This window comes from Apus apus, chromosome 1 (genome assembly GCF_020740795.1).
Source record: "Apus apus isolate bApuApu2 chromosome 1, bApuApu2.pri.cur, whole genome shotgun sequence".
Lineage (NCBI taxonomy): Eukaryota > Metazoa > Chordata > Aves > Apodiformes > Apodidae > Apus > Apus apus.
The window spans coordinates 200,237,636-200,257,690 of NC_067282.1; the positions used below are offsets into that span (position 1 = coordinate 200,237,636).

A 20,055-nucleotide genomic window follows, 5' to 3' on the forward strand; every position below is an offset into this window, starting at 1 on the left:
CTGCAAATAGTGTTCAATGCCCAGCTGAATCTTTAGATGCCTAAATACTTTTGAACAATCTGGCCTTTAATCCCCCTGTGCCCCAGCTACTCCTTGTAAAATGGAAAGAATAGAATGTCCCAAGCTCAAAGGATACTGTGAAGAAACCCTTAAAAAAAAAAAAAAAAAAAAAAAGAGTGAGATGAAAAGATACTGCAATAATAAAATATAAATAGGAGCACCATGGGTAATAGCAGAGCAATATTTCCAAGTGCTGCTTCCATCTACCCAACAGTCTGGCATGCTTCCTCCAAAAGTTTGCTTACAAGAAAAGAATAAATCAATACAAGAGATTTGAGGCACTTAAGCAGCATGGGAAGAAATGCCAGGTGAAATACTATCTCAAATTGCTCTGAGCTTCAACTAAAGAAAACGTATTTTCCCCCAACACCACCAGACCCCATATATTACTCGTTTTTGGCCAAGCCACCTATTAGGGGCTCCATTCTCTGCTGGTCAAAGAACTGACAAAGCTCCGCTCTGACTCACGATTTGTTACAATATACACAGTATTTTCAAGGAGCAAATTTTCATCTATTTGAAAACTTTTTTTCTTAGAAATGTGCTACTTTTCCCCACCTTCAAAACTTAGGTCTAAATCCATTGTCTGGATACACCATACTCCCTGCTCCCTGCATCCCAAGATGCAGTCAAAACACTTTCAATTCTTTCTTGACTTCAACATTATAAACCCTTACATCCCTTGTATTGATTTCTAGGAATTCACAGTTTCACTCTCACAGGGTCACAGCACATGTCAAATCTTTCCTACACTGTGTACATCTTCAAGCAGCATTTTATCTAAGGAGCTCCCCTGTCCCTGAACTTGTTAGCAGTGACACATTTACTCCTCTATTAAGCTTTTTTTAGAATAATAATAATAACAAAAAAAATAGAAGAAATTCCTATCAACTCTTCTGTCTTTCTAGTTGGTTGAAACAATTTTATGCAGATGAAGATGCAACTCCATAGAGCCTTTGAACTTTAAGCATCATTTTTACTTAGCTTTGAACTCCCAACAGGGCCCATGATCTTTCAAAGCAATATCCTCTGCCTGTGGAAGCTTCAAATAAAGCAGCAAAAAGCATGGTTAGAAAAAAATGCAAAAGATGTGGAAGTTTTTAAAAATCCTTGATGCTCCTGGAAATAAAAAACCACAACCGAGTGGTATCTGAAGAAGTGTATTTGGCACTCAAGTGTTTCTCTAATTAATTGTTTAGATGAGTGCTAAAATAAATGCAGCAGCAGCAAAGATAAACAAACCACTTTAGTAATAAAGCCATATATTTGTGCAGACACACAAAAATAAACGGCAGCGCTTAATGAGCACAAGCAATGAGAATGAAAAACATACTTTGTGTGTGGGATCAAGCTCAAAGATATTTGAGTTCTATCTCACAGCAGCTTTCCAGTCTTTGCCCCTTGTATAGCATCTTGATTTGCACAGACTAGCAGTGTAAAAATAAAAAGTGTCCTGATGAAGACAGGACATGCTTCATTTTGCTCAGGCAGCCTCATAGGAGGAAGGGAAACACTTGTGGTAAGAGATTGTTATCCCAGTTTATTATTATTATTCTGTTGGTTTTTTTCTTGTGATTAACTAATGTATAATCAACAGAAGGAGATGCAGAATACACTTGTACTTCCAAAATTATCAGAGGGCTGCAGCATCTCTCTTATGAAGACAGGCTGAGGGAGCTGGGCCTTCTAGAGAAGGGTAGATTTAGGTTGGGCATTAGGAAAAAGTTCTTTAATATGAGGGTGGTGGAACACTGGAACAGGTTGCCTAGAGAGGTGATGGGGGCCCCAGCCCTGGAGGCAGTGAAGGCTGGACTTGATGGGGCTCTGAGCAATCTGTTCAAGTGTGAAATGTCCCTGCTTATTGTAGGGGGATTTAGAGGTCCCTTCTAACCCAAGACATTCCATAGTTCTATAATTCTATGAAATTGTTCCAAAGTTCTATCTGGTCCTATCTATAGATTTCTCAGAATGAAGCTTCCCATAATTTCCCCAGAAAACTATTTTGCAATCTCACAAACACTAATTCTAAAGATACTTTACATTGTAAACAGTTTCAGCTTTCCATAATATCCCATTGCTATTTTTTTTCTGGAAAACCTTCCTAAAGAATTCTACTGCTTTGTAATCTTTGTATAAATGATTCACTAACCAGAGCAAAACAACAAAATCTCATGGATCATACAAGTAAAAATGTTATTCCCCTAGAATTCTTTATACAATTGATGGTTTCTTTCTGGATACTATTAATAATGCACAACTTGGAAAACTGATTAAAATACCTATTAACCAATATTTAATGTATTAAAGGAAGGGAATATCAAGGGTGTGCTGCACGACCCATAGGGCACGTCTCAAGCCCCCTAATTAATACCAGTTCAGAGCAGTCCAAACAAGATAGTACCATGATGTACAGGCCCTTTGACTCTCCAAAGATCAAGATGTGGCATTTAATCAAATCAAGACTTTAAATTGCCAGCAGCCTGTTTCCGAGTTATGACAAGAGAGATGCTTGGCTTGAGAGGTATAGGCTGTATAAAATGATTGGCAACTTATCAAGACAAGAAGAGAAAGAAGCTGGATGATTGGCAACTTAATCAGAGGGAGAAGGTAAAATAGAGAAAGGGAACAAAACGAGTGCCTAAATAGCTATGTGTTGGCTCCTGTGGCTGTCAAAGGTGGCCTTGAGCAGGCAGTGGCAGGAGGGCTTACACTGGAGCTTGTCTGCAAAGCAGATGAAACTGTTCAGTGTTCCTTGGCATCAATAGGATGCGAATCCTGAATGTATCTAATCATGTTTGTAGTAGCATGACTCTGTGCAGTGTTCTCTGCAGGTCACCACGGCAGCCATAGGAACACATCCAACAAAATATCATGGATGTGCAACTTAATGGTAGCTTTGCTACCAAAAAAAATTCATAGGGCTTTAGAACAAAGTCCCCAGTCTTATTTGAAACCTAGAAAAAAACCAAACCAAAACACAACAACCAAAATAAAATAAAAAAATAAATCCAAGGAGTCCTCAACAAGCATTTCATCTTTAGCCTCTGCTGCTTCCCTGACAAAAGGTTCTTTCTTTTAATCAGTATTCATTTCATATTAAGACCAATCTGAACAACCATAATATTTCAATAGAGGTACCCTTTGGATAATGTTACAGTGTGCCCTCACCTTTTATTGAACATGTTACTATCACTTTAAAAAAAGGAGAAACTGTGCAAACATTTCTGGAAAGAGAACTGAGGAATGGTGGTTAGAGGTTAGATTCTCAAATGAGCTTTGCAACTATCATTTCTTACTGGGAACAAACATTGCTTGGTCTTTTCACACAAAAAAACCCCAAACACTACACCCTCCTATTCATCCACAGAGTGCAGTGGGTCGAGACAAACTGCAAAATTATGTCCTAAAAATGTGAAATTTCTGTCCCCGCTTGAGATGGGGGGTAGGGGAATAAATATGTGCTTGGAGGGAAGTCCTGGTAAGACTGGAACCCTGCTAAGCCTTATTACAGCAAATCTAAAGATATTTCCAAGAAATTGAAATCCTCCATCAGACTGCAGCATTACTCATTCTTGCATTTTGTATGCAAGAAAGATAATGTATAGCAAAATTATTTCTGGAACTGCATAGTGCACGTTTTCACTATAATGCATATCACAAGCTTTGACACAGAGATAACTAAGTGATTACTTGTCAACCTCCTCTCATTCCACCAGTCTTAAAAGACAGGATAAGAAAAGCTTTTCATGTGCAACAGCAGGCTTCAGATTAGTCCCGCGGAGTTATCAAAAATGTGGAACTAAATATCAGACAAGCCCAATTTAAAATGATGAAACACTTCTGAATTCTAAAAACAATTAGGCTGATCTACAACACATGGCCTGATACAATGTAGGTTTGAAGCTTTCTTTTATTTTTTAAAAGGGGACACATTTTTTCATGCTAGTCATAAATTAGTACGATCAAGATATATTTATATTTTTCCTGAATATTTTCAAGAGCAACTGTCACACCTCCCAGAGAGGTCTGTGGAAGATTCATATTTTACCTGGGAAGATACACACAGAAGTGAGTTACAGGCCTAGGAAAAGCAAACCATGACTACAGCTGAAGAAAAGCATCATCTCCTTTTTCTGTGGCTTTTCAGTGATGCTGTGCTGCAGATTTATTCAGTTTTCATTGCTAGGTCCCTTACTTCTGCTTGTACATCAAAGATTCTGGGGTGCTATGAAGATTAATCAGGTGAGGCTTGCAGTTTTATCTTCTACTCTTCATGATGGTTGCTCCCAGAAAACACCTGCATCTTAAATGCGTCCTATTCCACTGGGGTTGAGATTTAAACAAACACTGACACTGGCAATGGAACTCTACTTGATCACGGGACTAAAAAGGGGTTATGTGTTTCAATATCCATTTAATTACTACCTGTATTTAAAAAGAAACAGAAGGCTGGAGAGACTCTGTTACCGCAAAATTACGCTAGTGATGGCAGCGACATTGCTCAAAACCTACTCTGAAGAGTATTTTGGCTCCCTTATTACAGAATTGCAAGATAAAACACAAAACAAAAGGTATGGGACATTCACAACACTTTTTAGGGCTTTCACTTTTGCAACACACGTGGACAATGGACTTAAAATGAAAGTTCTGTTTCTCTGTGCTTAAGGATATTAGTATTTTAGTATGACTGCATCTGTGAATGAAGACATTTAAAAAGCCATTATGTTTTCAACTTAGGTTAATAATAAGGCTATTTTTCCACCCACTCTCTGGCACAGCTGTAATGTTCTTGGCCTCAAGTGGGAGGCAATGTGGAACAAGGATTAGCAAGATGGATGATATACAACATACGGTGCCAGTTCATATAAAATATTACTAGATTGGAAATGACTGTTTACTGTCTCAGTGATAACATGTCCACTTTTTTTTCCCTCCAAAGAACATACAGGATGTGGTGCTGCTCTATGCCAATAAAGCTTAGTGAATAGCACCTGGGTAATGACAAATTAATTCTTGAGCTAAGCCTGATGAGGGGGTCAGCCAAAATCTTAGGCAGAGTTTATCCCCAGTACTATTTTACATGACAGAAATGCATCCCTCCCATTCATCAGTATTAGCACATAACTGGGATTATACAACAGAAAATAAAGCGGGGGGGACCAAAATGTTTACAGTACGATTATAAAACATTTAATCTTGTAGGAAGGGAAGGAGGGAGTTGGAAACAGCATCCTATGGTCCACTTCCAAATAAAATTGGACAAAACATTTAGGAATGCACTAAGCATAACAAGAGTGGATTTGGCAGATAACAAGCTGGATGAACTAGCAGGTCTTTTTTCAGTTAACATTTATGAACCTGAGACCTTTGCATCCTGGAACATGAGATCTCCTGCCTGATCTAGAGACCCACCTCTCTTGACCAAAGCCAGAGCAGCTCAACCACGAGCAAGGACACTGAGCCCTGGCTTCTCCTGCATGTTCAGGTACCGTCATACCTCAAATGCAGAAATCCACGTGAGTCCAAGTTTTATGTCCTGTCCAGACATAACATTTCTTTTACCACAAAGTCAACACAAGTTGTTTAAACTCTGAGTGCTCAGCAGTTCCAATCGCTTGGACTCGTGGCTACAGTCAGTGCCAAAACATCAGCAATACGTCACAGCTGAAAAATGTTTTCTTTAATAATTTTAGTGAGAGAGCACTTTCACGTGAAAAAGAAACACAAGTGTTTTGAAAATAATTTCACATCCCTAAGCAAAACTCCTCTGAAAGAGCTGTCTGCACAATCCAGACACCTCCATTTTCATGTAAATAGCTTATTGATTTAATAAAACATATAAACAGGCTTAAATAATTATTCTTCCAGCTGCAGATGATATATATTCACTGAGCAATCTACTTCCACAAAAATATTTTCATTGAAATTAATCTTAATGTTCACTTCTCTTTCCCCCACAAGCTAAGATCTAGGCACTTTGAAATGCACATTAGCTACTTTAATAAATAAGATGAGTAATTCTTGGTTTTCTTAACCACACAGGGGATAAGTGGATGATCTCTTTACATGCCTTGGACGATGAAAAAGACATTAAGTATTAGAAATTTTCCTGTTTGAGTAGCCCAGCAAGAGTAAGCCAAGTTTGCAGGCTTGCTCTCATCATCATTTCCAGAGTGTCAGAGTTTCCATGAGCAGTGTCTCCAAGAGTCAGGTCACCAAACCCTCAGCCCTGCACACTCCAGCCTTTTTTCTTCAGGACATTGTTCCAATACCCTGAGCAACTACCCATAGTTCGAAAGTCTGCTCCTTTGACATGCTCAATTTGGCAAGTGTAGCAGAATTGCTGCTAGATGAGAAATAAAAAAGAAGAAAACAAAAGGGAGAAGTAGGCACATTCCCTTCTCCTACTCACTCTCTAATTATCCTTGTGCTATTTCCTTTTAAATTGCATTTAAAATTTCAGCCCTTTACAGTGAGATCAGCAAGAACAGCTCTTTGCTTCAATAAAGATGCACAAAGCCCTTTTTGTTGAGGACATGGGTCCAAACCTCTGGTATCTGGGCTGGGCAGCTTTTACTGCAGCCATGCTTTCAGTCCTTCTAGTTCATCTCTGCTGTCAATGTTTCAGAACAAAGATCATTTCACCAATCTGTTTGTACAGCATATTGTACACTCTGTCATGTGCATCTGCAATACAAACAGCAGATGATAATAAGAGCATGTGGATGAGACTGCAGCCCCAGATTTTGGGTCACTTTGTTATCTGTGGTGCATGGAACCTGATCCACAGTGGAGGCTGCACTTCTGCTGCATGCACACAACATGCCATGGGCACTCTCCATGAAGTCTATTTTCTAGAAAAGAAAAAGCAACCATTTTTTTTTCCCTTCCTCTTATTTCAAAGGAGTCATTTGAAAGTTAAAACCATGACCATATCAATGGGAGTGAAACACCAAATTACCTTTTGTAATATCCTCCTTAAATACAAAATAAAGCCATGAAACTCAGGGACAAAGAGGAACATTTGTGCCAGATGCTACCTAACGGATGTTTGGTAATAAATGCTACCTACAAATGTATGAAAAAATGCCCTACTTTTAAACAGGTTGTTCCCCAAAATCACATCTGACTGCAACAGTAATAATGTGTCTCACACTAAATATCTTTTTTTTTCTTTTTAAGACTGCAAACACTTCTGACATTTGCTGCACAGAACATCACCCTCTCGCTCCTTGTAGCACAGATTGCTAGTCTGCTGCTTTACATGCTGACTTCTCATTTGTGAACTGAGACCTTGAATACCTTCGTGGGGAAAAGCCAATGATTTTTTTAAGAAAGCTAAACAATTCCGTGTAATGAACATCAGTTGACACGGTCAATTACTCTATCTTTTTTTCCCCAAAAAAAAACAAAACCACAAAGAGGAGATTGTAACTCCTTTGGACATCATGTGCCTTACTGATTGTACCAGAATGTCAACTACATGCATAAACATGGGTGGGTGAAGTTCAGGAGTGACATGTGGATCATTAAAATGTAAGATGTGTAGGCGAACAAAAACTTTTGCCATTTGATTTGGCCAATGATAAAGAAAGTTGCTGTAGAAACTATTCCATTGTTTCCTAATTTCCATAAAAGAACAGTTCAAAACCTTTTTTTTTGTCTTTGTTGCTGAATGAATGGAGAAGAAAAGATTTTTTTTGCTAGATTTCATGTACTGGCTTTTAAAAGAATGCATATGAAAGGAAAATAATATCAAACATAAAGGAGATGCATACTTCAGTGATATTTCTGACATGCAAAAATATTCTGCAAAAACATCCAATATATCACATTTTCTCCTTAATGGTTAAAACATAAGAGCAGAGTTGGGAAACTGGATATCTTTATCAGTGGCTTGAAGCACGTCTCTGGCTATGTCACTGTGTTTCCACGCATTGGAGTTTTCCATTTATAACATGTGAATATGTTAATGCAGCTTATTTGCATTTCTGCTTCTATGTAGGAAGTCACACAAAATACCTTCCTGGATCTCACTGTGGCACCTCCGTATAATGCAAGAGCGAGAATCCTTAAACAGGATGATAATAATAATAACAGCCTTAAAAACACCACCAAGGTTATTCAATGAAATCCCTCTGCCATCAGAACTGCTTCCTGCTTTTGTTAGGGGAAGGCTCCGAAGCCCCAACGCGAATCACCCCAACACCCCTCCCGTTGTGCACCCCAACTCATGCTCAGGCTGCTCCTCCTCGCCGCTGGTGCAGCCGTTACCCGCACTCAAACTAAGAAGGACACTTCTGCCTAAAATCACACCTTCATTAGACACTTGGAAAATCACCTCTAAGATGAACAGCCTTCTTAAAGAGCTTGGTGATAACAGGTTCTGCACATACACTGATACTCGTTATTAGCTTCAAGCCTATTCCTATTTAGCAAAGCAGTGAAGAACATTCTTTAACTTTAATCACTTACTGGAGTCATCAGGACTGTGTACTGAGTTAAACAGGGGTCTTTATGAGTCAAATATTACTCTTCTCTTACTCTTCTTCTTAGTAATAAGGAGACCTGGCAATACACTAGATGGAGCATTTGATAGCAAGTAACATTAATTAAATTAAATCCTCTTACAGCATACACTCTCCAGCTAATGTAGTTTACAGTGAAATTTTCTCTGGCACTCATTTAAATATAATTGCTGCATTTATCTTGTCATGAGGAAATTTCTGAAGGTTACTTGTACTGTGCATATATAAACCTACAAGCTACGCTGACCTTTAGTTTTGAGATTTTTTTTTTTACTACTTAGACTGCAGCATCTAAATAATGATGAGGATAATAATAATAAAAGTAATAATAATATTTCCTTACTTTCACACAGCACCTTTTAACTCAATATATATACTCAAGCAAGAATTAACAAGCAATAAAGCACAGAAAGGCACTGAATGCTAAGAGCTCAGGACTAGAAAGGAAAGCTAACACTATTAGAAATGGAAAGGCTGGGAGATGACACACTCAGAAACCAGAATTTTGGTAGAGAATTTTGCTCAGTTCTTCTGTAAATCTCCCTTCTGAGACAGTCCCCTATTCACCTTTCATACACACGCTGGCATCATCAATAGCTATGGGGCACTCCAGCATCATGCTTTGTCTTCTGTATGAATGTTGAAAGAGGTTCATATCTATTGACCCAGTTGATTGGTTTTTTTGACACTCCCAGGTGCTTTCCAGGTGCCCAGTGATACATACTGGAAAGCAGTGTAAATAATTTGCAAAACTGGAAACTGGGAGGTGTCAGTCAAATAAAAAAATAAACCAAAACAACTCACCCCAACCTCAAAGTAAAACTACACTGTACAGAAATACCCAGAAATCTACCATCTTGAGAGTTTAATGAAATATTGGAAGGACAAGTATAGAGACAGTAAGAGAAACCCACTGAGCATGATGCAAACAAGGAGTTTGGAAAGCCCCACCTATACACAGTAGACATTTCAGGCATTTACTATGCTAAAATTTTCCCTTAAACTCTGTTGTGTGCTTTTTCTTGTCTTCTCATTCTCACAACAACAAGAAGCATCCTCAAAGTGAAGATACACTCAATTTTTCCCATAAAAAATAGGGAAGAAGCAGAAGATTTTGGGCTACTCCAGCAATGTGCACCAAGCAGAGTATGACCGAGCAATCCATGCCTAAGTGTTGACAGCCTTGAGAGGTAAGAAATGCCATGTCTAAAGGGGAAGGTTAAGCTGCTTCTCAGGCCACTCAATCTCTGCCCTGGGCTCAACATTACAAAAGGAAGTCCTGTTTCTCAGTTTTTAGTATTCCTAACAACGGCTTGGTGGATCACGGAATCACAGAATGGTTTGGGTTGGAAGGGACCTTAAAGATCATCTAGATCAAACCCCCCTTGCATGGGCTGGGACACCTCCGACTAGACCATCCAAGCCCCATCCAACTTGGCTTTGAACACTTCCAGGGAGGGGGACAACCTCCTTGGGCAACCTGTGCCAGTGTCTCACCACCCTCACAGTGAAGAATTTCTTTGTAATGTCTAACCTAAATCTAGACTCTTTTAGCTTGAAACAGTTACCCCTTGTTCTATTACTACCTGCCCTTGTAAAAAGTCCCTCTCCAGCCTTCATCTAGGCCCCTTTTGGCTGTTTGTAAGGATTAGAAACATTTGACATAATTATGTCTATTTGGCCACCAAGGCTTGCCAAGGCTTAATTTTTAATTATTTTTTTTTTTTAGTGTTAAATGAAACGAGGGAACCAAGAATCTCCTTCTCGCCCCTCCCGCCAAAACCCAGATGCCTGTCACATTATGAAACACTGAGCGATTCCGTTCAGCTCTTACAGCACACAATAGCAGATGATCCAGGGAGAATGTGGGACTGTGAAGCATTTTAAAACTCTTAAATAAAATGTGGGCTACAGGAGGCTCTCATTCAGAAGTAACATTTTCCCTTCCATAGAGAGTTCCCTCATGCTCGGGTGAAGTGAATTAAAATTGACACGGAGAAAAATCTAATTGAGCCAGAGAAAACACAACACTTTTCACTATAGAAACTGAAGCCCCGGTGGAATTACTCAGGTTAATACAGTCCATTTTAAATGTACAATGATTTTTATATGCCATGATCTGCAATAATAAAGGAAGCCTGTTGTTTAAGACTCATTGTTTTAATTACGGGAGGCATAGGAAGAGTGGGAGCCGGTGCCTGTGGGTCTGCTCCACACTCATTTTCTAACTGTAGTCCTCATCAGATCTGATTAATACGTGAATAAACTAATGCAGATCTCACCTGAGCAGTGTCAATATAACAAAACCTTTGTGTCAGCCAGTCCAGGGATTCAAGCACTGAGAATGAAAGGAGCAGATTTGATTTAGACAACACAATAACAGCACAGGCAGAACGTTCTCTGCCTGCTCAAAATGTCTCAGATTTTTTAGGAAAAGTCCCGACAGGTTTCTCTATCTCATTTCTTGCAGCTGGTAAAATGAGTTATGATATTTGCAAAACACTTGGAGATCTATGGCTGAAGCAGCAGTGCTGCTCCTTACTGTGCCACACTCATCCTTGCAGCTGAAAAGTTGCACACAGTACATTATATTAATCTACTCTTTATTGCTGTAGAGCTCCCTAAAATTGCAATTGAAAGCATGACATCTTGATCTACTAGGGCAGTTTAATTATTGTTTGAAACACAAATTTTCCCAATTCAGTTAGGCAAGTAAGAGACATGGTTTATTAGAAAAGATCTTCCACCTCTTTTCACAACTCATTTTTCTAAAAGAATGTATGACTCAGATGTAGTAGTAATTTTAAATTAAAACCTTGAGATAGTAGACACTGGAGTTGTTTCCTCCACAAATAAGAATGCATTTATGGACCACAGAGCTTAATCTGTACAGTGAAAGTCTAAAGTCCCACTTAAAACTGCATCCTCATGGGCACGGCCTAGACAGTAATTACGATGCAGTGAAAACCCAGAAAGATTCACTGGAAACATTCAAATTTAGTTCATTCACCGGATTGTCTCACAGTGTTTTTATAAGCAATTAAAGAGAGAGAGATTCCTGAAAATGCCTTCTTCCCTGAGACAGACAGACCAGGAGATTTATATGGGAAATGCAGCCTCCTACCCGGAGCTCACTAGCTTGAGTTAAGCTCAAACCAGGCTTAGAAGCCACTACCAGGTTTTATCCTCAGGGAGTTATTTGTTATTCTTTTGAAATATGCTGATGGTTACAGGGCACTATGGAACTGATGTCTGGAAAAAAAAAATAAATGTAATACTACAGTGGGCACGGAACATCCTTTCCTGGCATCTGTACGACAGAATCCTGACACTGAGTGGGTTGTGGGTCCTACCAGACCCAAAGCATGCTCAGCGCTGTCCTCCTGTTACCCTGCTCCAGCAGAAAACACAGGGTGACAATGTCTGGTGCTGGGAAGATAGAAGTAATGAACCAGTAATTAATCTATGCTGCAAATGCTACGCACGTATCAATTTTGTAACGTATTTCAAAATGATAAAGAATAACAGACATCCCTTCAAGGCTTTCCTGGGGTTTAAAATGCATGTCAAGAACCAGCAAAATTGATGACATATTTATGCTAAAACATTTTACATGGTCTTTAACTTTTTAATGCAACCCATCATTGTAATATTTAAATGTCTCTCACCACTGACAGTGAAATTCTTACTGCCTTGGGATCTCTTGTTTCTATTTCATGAACAAAACTTCTCACATTGTGGGTTTCCATTTTAGGCCTTTACTATTTGTGCATATGTGTGCACATGCACTTATGTAGCATTTCAGCGGGGTGGCAGGAACAGAAGATGAAAGGAATAAAATGCTGCTCTTGTGGTGAAGAGACTCGGAAGCTGCAGCACAGCTGAGATACATGCTCATAAGGCTACTCCCCAATTACACTTAGTTTTTGACACTGCTCAATTGTCAAACATTTTCTTCCTTTGAGCTCCATGCCAAAGTGTGTGAAGATTTCAGACTGGTTGCAAATCCTTTGCAAAACCTCCTCCTATGTTACGAGCAAATGCTTAAAACATTAGAATTGAAAGGAAATGAGCAAGGCTGTAAGAGAAGGGTTGTGTTTTGGTTTCTTTTGAAGTGATTGTTCTTTAAGAAAAACATACATCATTTTTTTATGTGGCAAGCAGCTAAATATTGTATGTTTATTCATTTAATAGAAAATTGGAAGAATTTTAGTGCTTCAACAATGTCATAAAAAGATCGAAACTCATTGATGTGAGCTTTAATATGCAATGGAAGAAATTGGATACCATAAATCTCAAACTGACAGTATCTGGCAGTGTTACAGAGGTATATATTTTAAATGCAGGCACCAATCTTGAAAATACTTAAACATGCATGTGATTTTATGTCTGAGTATTATGTCCATTGATTAATTCCTGTGTGAAAGTGTGTGCATGACTTGACTTAGATTATTCCATGCATTACAATTCTTGCCTTTGAGATTATATATTTGAAAGACTGAGGTCTAGCATATTATTCAGGTTCAACAATGAAATTCGATTAGCTTTTTTAATTTCAATTTTATTGAGAGTTAAGGCTGTTTTAACTGCCTGCCTATGTGGTTTTTTTTCTGATGTAATGTTGGCATTATGGAAAACTTATTACCCCTTTATAGTTTAAGAAAATTTGGATTTTTTTGTGAAGTTGCTCTAAAATATTCTATAGGTAAATGCTGGATCTGTGCTGAAAAAGTAATCAGGCAAAGAACTGCCTGCTTTTTTTAACTATTGTGCAAAATATTCTTTTTCAGCATTGTTTTGGAAAAACCCCCACTATTGGTTAAGCCCTCTAATTCTCAATCATTAGTCTTCAGTTGTTTTAAAAGGTAGTTGTGAAAAAAAGACACATGCCTTTTTTTTTTTGTTTCTTGTTTTTCCTGAACTGTCAGGATAACTAAACCCATATTTTCCCTGGAGTTGTTGAATGTATTTGGAAAGTGCATGGATTTATTTCATGCCTGAATTGAAGCTCAAACATCCTTTTCCCTCAAGTGTTTATCAGACATGAATGTTAGAGATCAATTAAGAAAACCACAACTGGCATATGAAGTCCTACTCTGCATATGAGTTTTCTATCAGTTTTAACTAAACCAATTCATGTAGTTAAAGTTTATGCACTTTTTCTGTGTAGATGTAATTATGATGTGCTTATACAGTCTTTGCTTAATTCTGAAAATTCATATACAGATGTAAATCATAGTTAAGCTGCTACAAAACTGTGCAACCAATGAGCCCCAAGGCGATCTCCTTCAATCCCTTGGAGATATGTTACTTTTATTAATTTCTTGCAGCAACACCTAGACTCCTCACTTCTGTACCAAGCCCCCACTGTGATAAATACTGTAAAAACATGGGGTGAAATGATGCCTAAAAGCCCCCTTAATTCTGCTACAGCTCCAGTCATTCACATGCTGTATATAGAACTTCAGGGTTAAAGAAGGTTTTAAGTGCATCTTTTCCCTCTTTAATCACCACAACCAAAACCCACTCTCTACCCAATCCCTCCAACATCCTCTGCTCTTGCTGTGTTGCAAGCACAAACCCTTACTCCTGCTACACTATCCTTCCCAAAGATCTTCTACTACTTCTGAATCCTCCGACTGGGTTGGGTTTGCTGTGATAATTTTCAGTTCCAAAGGCACTGACTTTTTTGCCATGGCTAGTGATGGGAACATACATCTGATTTATGTGGGCGACAGGTTTGCAGTCAAGTATGCAATGGGACGTTATCCTCATCTGCTCTCCCTCTTCAAAGTAATACAAAAATACCAGTGGTCTTCAGAAATCTCAGACCCTCTCCATGCTGGACATTTATAAGCCACTGTCAGCTGTTTTCACCACAATCCTGGCACCTTGTCCTGCTTATGGGGTGAAACTGTGCTGGGACTTGGGGAACAGCCATGTCACATACTGCTCCAAGCACATTATTTCAAAATACCAAAATGAAGCAAGCAAGAGAAAAATTTCTTCAGGAAATTTTCTTACTGCTGCTTCAGGAAGACTGTGAGTGGAGGAAGAAAGTTTAACTTAAGAAGTTGGTTTTCTTTTTCTGTTGGCCTGCTTTTTCCCAATCTTAAGTCTATGCTGTGCAGTCCCTGGATCTAATATTAATTGAAAGAGTTTATCCCTGCCTTCAACATACTGCAGAAACTTCAATTGTATCCCTTTTAACTTTTTCCTTCCAAACCGATGTAGAATCATGTATTCTTCCTCAGCTTTTCCCCTTTTAGCTTTCTTGTAACTCAATGCTTGAAGACCTTTAAAACTTAACCTTCTTAGACCTTTTACCATGGCTTAGCCCTTCCTGACTTCATACAAAATCATGCTGCTCTTCTCTGGACCTCTGCCCTTTACTATAGAATGATACTAAATAATGGTAACTGTAGTTTAACCATGATCAAAAAATCTTTCCTTGAGTGGTGCAGTACTTCCTTGAAAGCTACATTCAATGCTTCCATTTAGACAGCTTCTTATTTTCTGTGCCTTTTTGACCACATGGATACAAAACATCATGTCAGTCCTTTTACGATATGTGCACTCCTCAAATCTTCTGCTCTCAAATCTTAGAAACAATATACTCATTCAACATATGTGTTCACTCAAAACTCTAATTTACTCTTCTTGATCATGGTTCATTTTACACAGCTGAAACTCTCTGTATTGGATTGTTTTCTCCAGGTTATCAGGTGGCTTCACCCCCATCCAGTCCCTCCTGCATGATCCAAAAAGTTGGATAACAAGTCGGAGGTTCATTCTGTCAAAGCCATTTACATAGAGAGTGGAAAATTATTGATCTCCAATAACAGTCCCTGTTGCTCTCCAATCATCATTCCCTCTCTCCCCCCAGCCCATAACCTTTCCCCATTCTAATCTGCCCTCGATCATCTAACCAGCTCCTTTCTCCATTTGAAAATGGGCCCTTCTCTGCTTCACCAGCAAGCATATGTATTAGTCTCCTGTGTGACACTGTATGAAATGCCCCTGGGAAATCCAGCTTGATTATACACACCATTTCACACCTGTCCTCTTTCAGAGAAACCTCTTGAAAAACTCCAGCAGATTTGTTGAATAAGAATTACCTTTTATAAAAATCAGCTCACATCTATAACGTATTTTCTAATGCTACTTTTAATCCATATCAAATTCTAGAATTAAGGTTATTTAAGGTTTAAATTTAAACATTCTAAAGTCGGAGACTGAAAGTTGGTTAAAACCTCAACTTTATAAATCACTTTCCCTCCTCATTGTACTTGTATCTAACAGCAACATCTGGCTTTTGCCAGTCTTCATTGTGTGAACCTTCTTAGGGTGCACAAATGCTAGGTACCTTTTCAGTCAGTGTATGAAAGATTTCAAGTTTACAATTGTAACAGAAGGTCTCTTATCCATGGTCACTAAAGGGTAGTCTAAAACACACATGCATAATGACTGTGGTCCCAAGTCCTTCAGTTTTGACAGCGTATGTGCTCATAACACAATTCATCAGATCTCAAAAGCTCAACGTTTGTGTGGACCTGTGAGAGCATCCAAACCACAAAATAAGTAAAAATGTGGGGAGAAACCCTGACTCCTGGAGAGCTGGCTGAAGAGAGCTTTTAAAAAGCACCTAAAATAGTTTTGCAAACCACAATGCATTGAAATTGCTTTGAGGGCAGGAGTGTGCAACAGGCTGAGCAGTTGCGCAAGGGCAGGAAAGGAACGGTTGGTTACCATCTCTGCTGCTTACTAGCACAGTCAGGATGGGTGTGTATGATGAGCAGGGTGCCACAGCTCTGCTCCAGAGCAGGACTGCCCAAGTTCCCTTTTATCTTCCCACAGAAAACAAAGCACTGTGAGCAGGGATCAAGTGGAGGAACTGTTCCTCCTACCTGAACAAGAGTATTTTTGAAGGGCGTATCTGCAGCTGAAATGGTACCCAAAGAAGCCACATAATTTCTGCCTTGCCCGTCCAGTCTCTCCTGTATGCAGCAGATGAATGCCTCATTATCAGAATCCTCTGCTTGCTTCCCGGTAGACTTAAATTACTATGTTAAATAGGATAATAATAAACACTGGCCTTTAACTACAGCACATCCTTGTTCACTCAGCAGCTTCCCTCTAATCTGATAAAGGGTCTGCAAAAGGCTACAAGCAAACACGGAGCTAGTTGTTTCCCAGGCACCTCTCCCGTGCTTTCTGCAATGTGATTCCTATGGAGGCACAAGCAGGCTCAAGCTCACAAAGCTGGTTTAGGGGACCCCTGATCCATACAAGAATTATCAGGTATCGAAACAGAGGCAAAGTATCAAAAGGACATTGTGGATCTGAACCAAGGCTCTTCTGCTGCATTTCAGTGGGCAAAAGTAGCCCTGTACCATCTGCTTGCTTCAGCACTTGGGACTCCGAAACGAGAGCAGCCAAGGAAATCCTTCCAACTTAGGAGAACAGTAGGCAGGAAGAGAGATCTTGGTAGCACTGCATACTGCCTTTGCATGGAGCCTGCTGTTTTTGAGGTATTACAGAAGCTCTCTTTAATGACCACTCTGAAAAAAAGTCATCTATCCATCCAGAATAAATTATATAAAGGCAGCAAGCTGGATTGGGAACAGAGAGGGCTGATCTGCCTAGACTTTGAATCCCCTTAGCCCTCAGAAGCTGAAAGTGACATTAATTTCAGTTATAGGATTTCCTTTTTTTTTTTTTGTATGTAGTTTACCTAATCCCCCAGATTTCTCGTGTTGAAGAAAGAGGAAAAAGCCTTACAAAACAACTGGGGATAAAAACAAAGTCAAATTACTTTGCTGAGCTCTTTCACACATCCAAAAAGAACCGAAGATCTGCAAACTCTGGAAAGCACAGGGAGTTTGCTACCAACAGAGGATATTTTAACTATCACTCACTGAAATGTAGCCATTCCTGTAATTCTCAGTTAATAATGCCAAGTTTCAACATTTGCACTAGCAGCACTATATATTTGGAAGTAAGATTACTTTTTTCTAGTCTTCCAAAGTGAGTAAAACTTGGCTTTCTACTTGTCTTCCTCCTCTTCATCCAGCTTCAGCTTTGCAGAACTGGCAAGCAATACAGAAAAGGAGGAAAGACATGAACTAGGCCGTCTGTCGTTGGAGGGTATGAAAGACAGTCTTAATAATAGCAAGAGAGAGAGAGAAGCAGCCCATGGTTATTTTTGACAGAACTGGGAGAGACTCAGATTGCAGCTTCATAAACAGTTCATCAGAGAAAATTCTGTCCAAATTGGAGAAGCCCCTTCGGCCAAGCTAACAGAAGTACACACACAGCCCTTGTCTGGTAAGAGAGAAATCTTTCAAAAATCAAAATGCCTTTCACTTCAAAGAACAAACTGCCACCCCCCCACGTGGTATGGCAGCACTAACTTGCATTTTTGTCATTGTAATTCATGGCTTGCAGAATATTCAGAGAATCTTTCTGGGTGACATCAGCCCGTGAATGCTCCGCACGACACTGAGCCACCACCACGCAGTGAAACGGAAAATGGTCTTTTTCCAGCACTACCCGACCACAAGGTTCCCTTGATGCACCATTGTGCAAAACTGGAGGTGATGCAGAGAGGCAGCGGGCAGGGAAATGCCTGGTATAACCCCAACCCACCCAACTCAAATAAAATAAAAATGGTTGTTTTGGGTGGGTGTTTTTACACAGCAGGAGAGCACAGAATTTGACCTTACCTCCAAACAAAAAGTCAAAACTCTGCTTCATTACTAAATGCCAATTAGACAGCACAGGTAAAGTATTTCTCATGACAAGAAGACTATCAGACACTTTTCAGGTCAATTTGTTTGTTTCTAACATTCTTAACAATCTCTCACACAGAAACCTTTATTATACTGGATTAAGAAAATAAAGACCATTCCTAGTCAAAAGATATCTACAAGAAACTCAAGAGGTTTCTGTATCTAGCAACCTTGCTGGCAGATTCAGCCAGGAGGAAGGATAGAGCTAGAACGGAGATAAGAGTCCTTCAGAGCTTCCAAGAGAAAAGCTGATCACCAGTGGAGTTTGCGGCTGTGTCAGGGATATCCAAGTCTGAAGGTTATTCTGTCTTTCTTGAGGATTAATTTAATTTACTCATTAAAACATATAATGCCTGAAATGACATAAAAGCATCATCTTGGCATTGCTGAAAAGAGTCCAAGCCAAAAAAAACCCCAACCACCTTTCAAAAAGAATACTGAATATGGGGGCTACAAGCCCTCACGATTAGTCTACATCAATTTGCATGACCTGTGCTTAAACCTCATGCCTTCCAGCTGCCTGGCAAACAGGCACAATACAATGGGAAACACTATAGAAACAGGAATCACTGGCTTTCTTCTGTCTAACCACAATATCATTCTCACTTAATTTACTGCTTAGTGGGAAGGCATTTCAGTGGCCCAGGAATCAGTTCATTCTAACTGGACGAGTCTCAAAGTTCAGCATTTGAGTGGTTTAAACTATGTAGGAGTTTGTTCATCCATAGCAGCCTAGACTGCAGACAATCCAGTTGCTTGACCTCTCAATGCTGTCTTCTATCCAGCACTACAAGCAAAAGAGACTTGGTGAGGGCTCTGTGGTAATGTAGCAGGGGCTACACGCTACAGTACATTGGTCCTTGGGAACAAACAGAGCAAGAAGCAGTACACTGAAACACTCCAACCAAAAATACCCTCTGCTTCTGAAAGGAATGAGCAATGTAGTATGAGGATGTGATTAGTAGGAAAAGTATGGTGAGCTGGACCCCCTCCCTGCCATCGGTGTGACACCAATCCACCAAGTCTTTTAACCAGGACTGATACACACAAGCAACCCAAAGGGAACTAATACCATTCAAAGCACAAGACTGCTTAAATGGGGGCAGCAAAGAAGAGGCCACTGAGAGGATCCTCTGCCCCACACCCGGGCAAGGAGGAACTGCTGAGCCTCAGCAGTGCTGTGCAGAGGAGCACCCGAAGCTGTGCCGAGTGCCGCCCGCAGCCGCGGTCACCTCTCACTGAACTGGAAATCTCAAGCGAGTGCTGTTTTGCACCGTTAGTAAATCGCCAGCCGACAAAATCATTTTATGATCTTGTCCGTAGCACGTGAGCTTTAAAGGTTTTTAGAAGCAGTGGCAGATATGCAGTAAGAATAAATAACTATCTAGTAACCTTACAGCCAGGCACATGTGCATATCCAGTTATGCCTCTGAGCTGCACTAATTAGTTGTACCGTTAGCAACAGTTTCACACACAGAACATGAAGTGTAAATGAAAATATACAGCTGTCTAGGGAGAAACATGATTTCTGTGAAACCAAATACTCACTTTCAGTCTACATGTAAACATACAGCATAGTTACTATACACAGAATTCTCACATGCCTAAACATACAGTGAAAGAAAGCAACCTAGTTAAGGACAAATACTTTACTTGTGTATAAAAAAAAAGTAGGA

At 39.6% G+C, this 20,055-nt stretch overlaps 1 protein-coding gene across 8 annotated transcripts in view; it reads right to left on the reverse strand.

Moving 5' to 3' along the window:
* The window catches only part of CELF2 (CUGBP Elav-like family member 2), a 377,540-nt gene that overhangs the window by 108,990 nt on the left and 248,495 nt on the right, over positions 1-20,055 (reverse strand). The window lies entirely within an intron of this gene.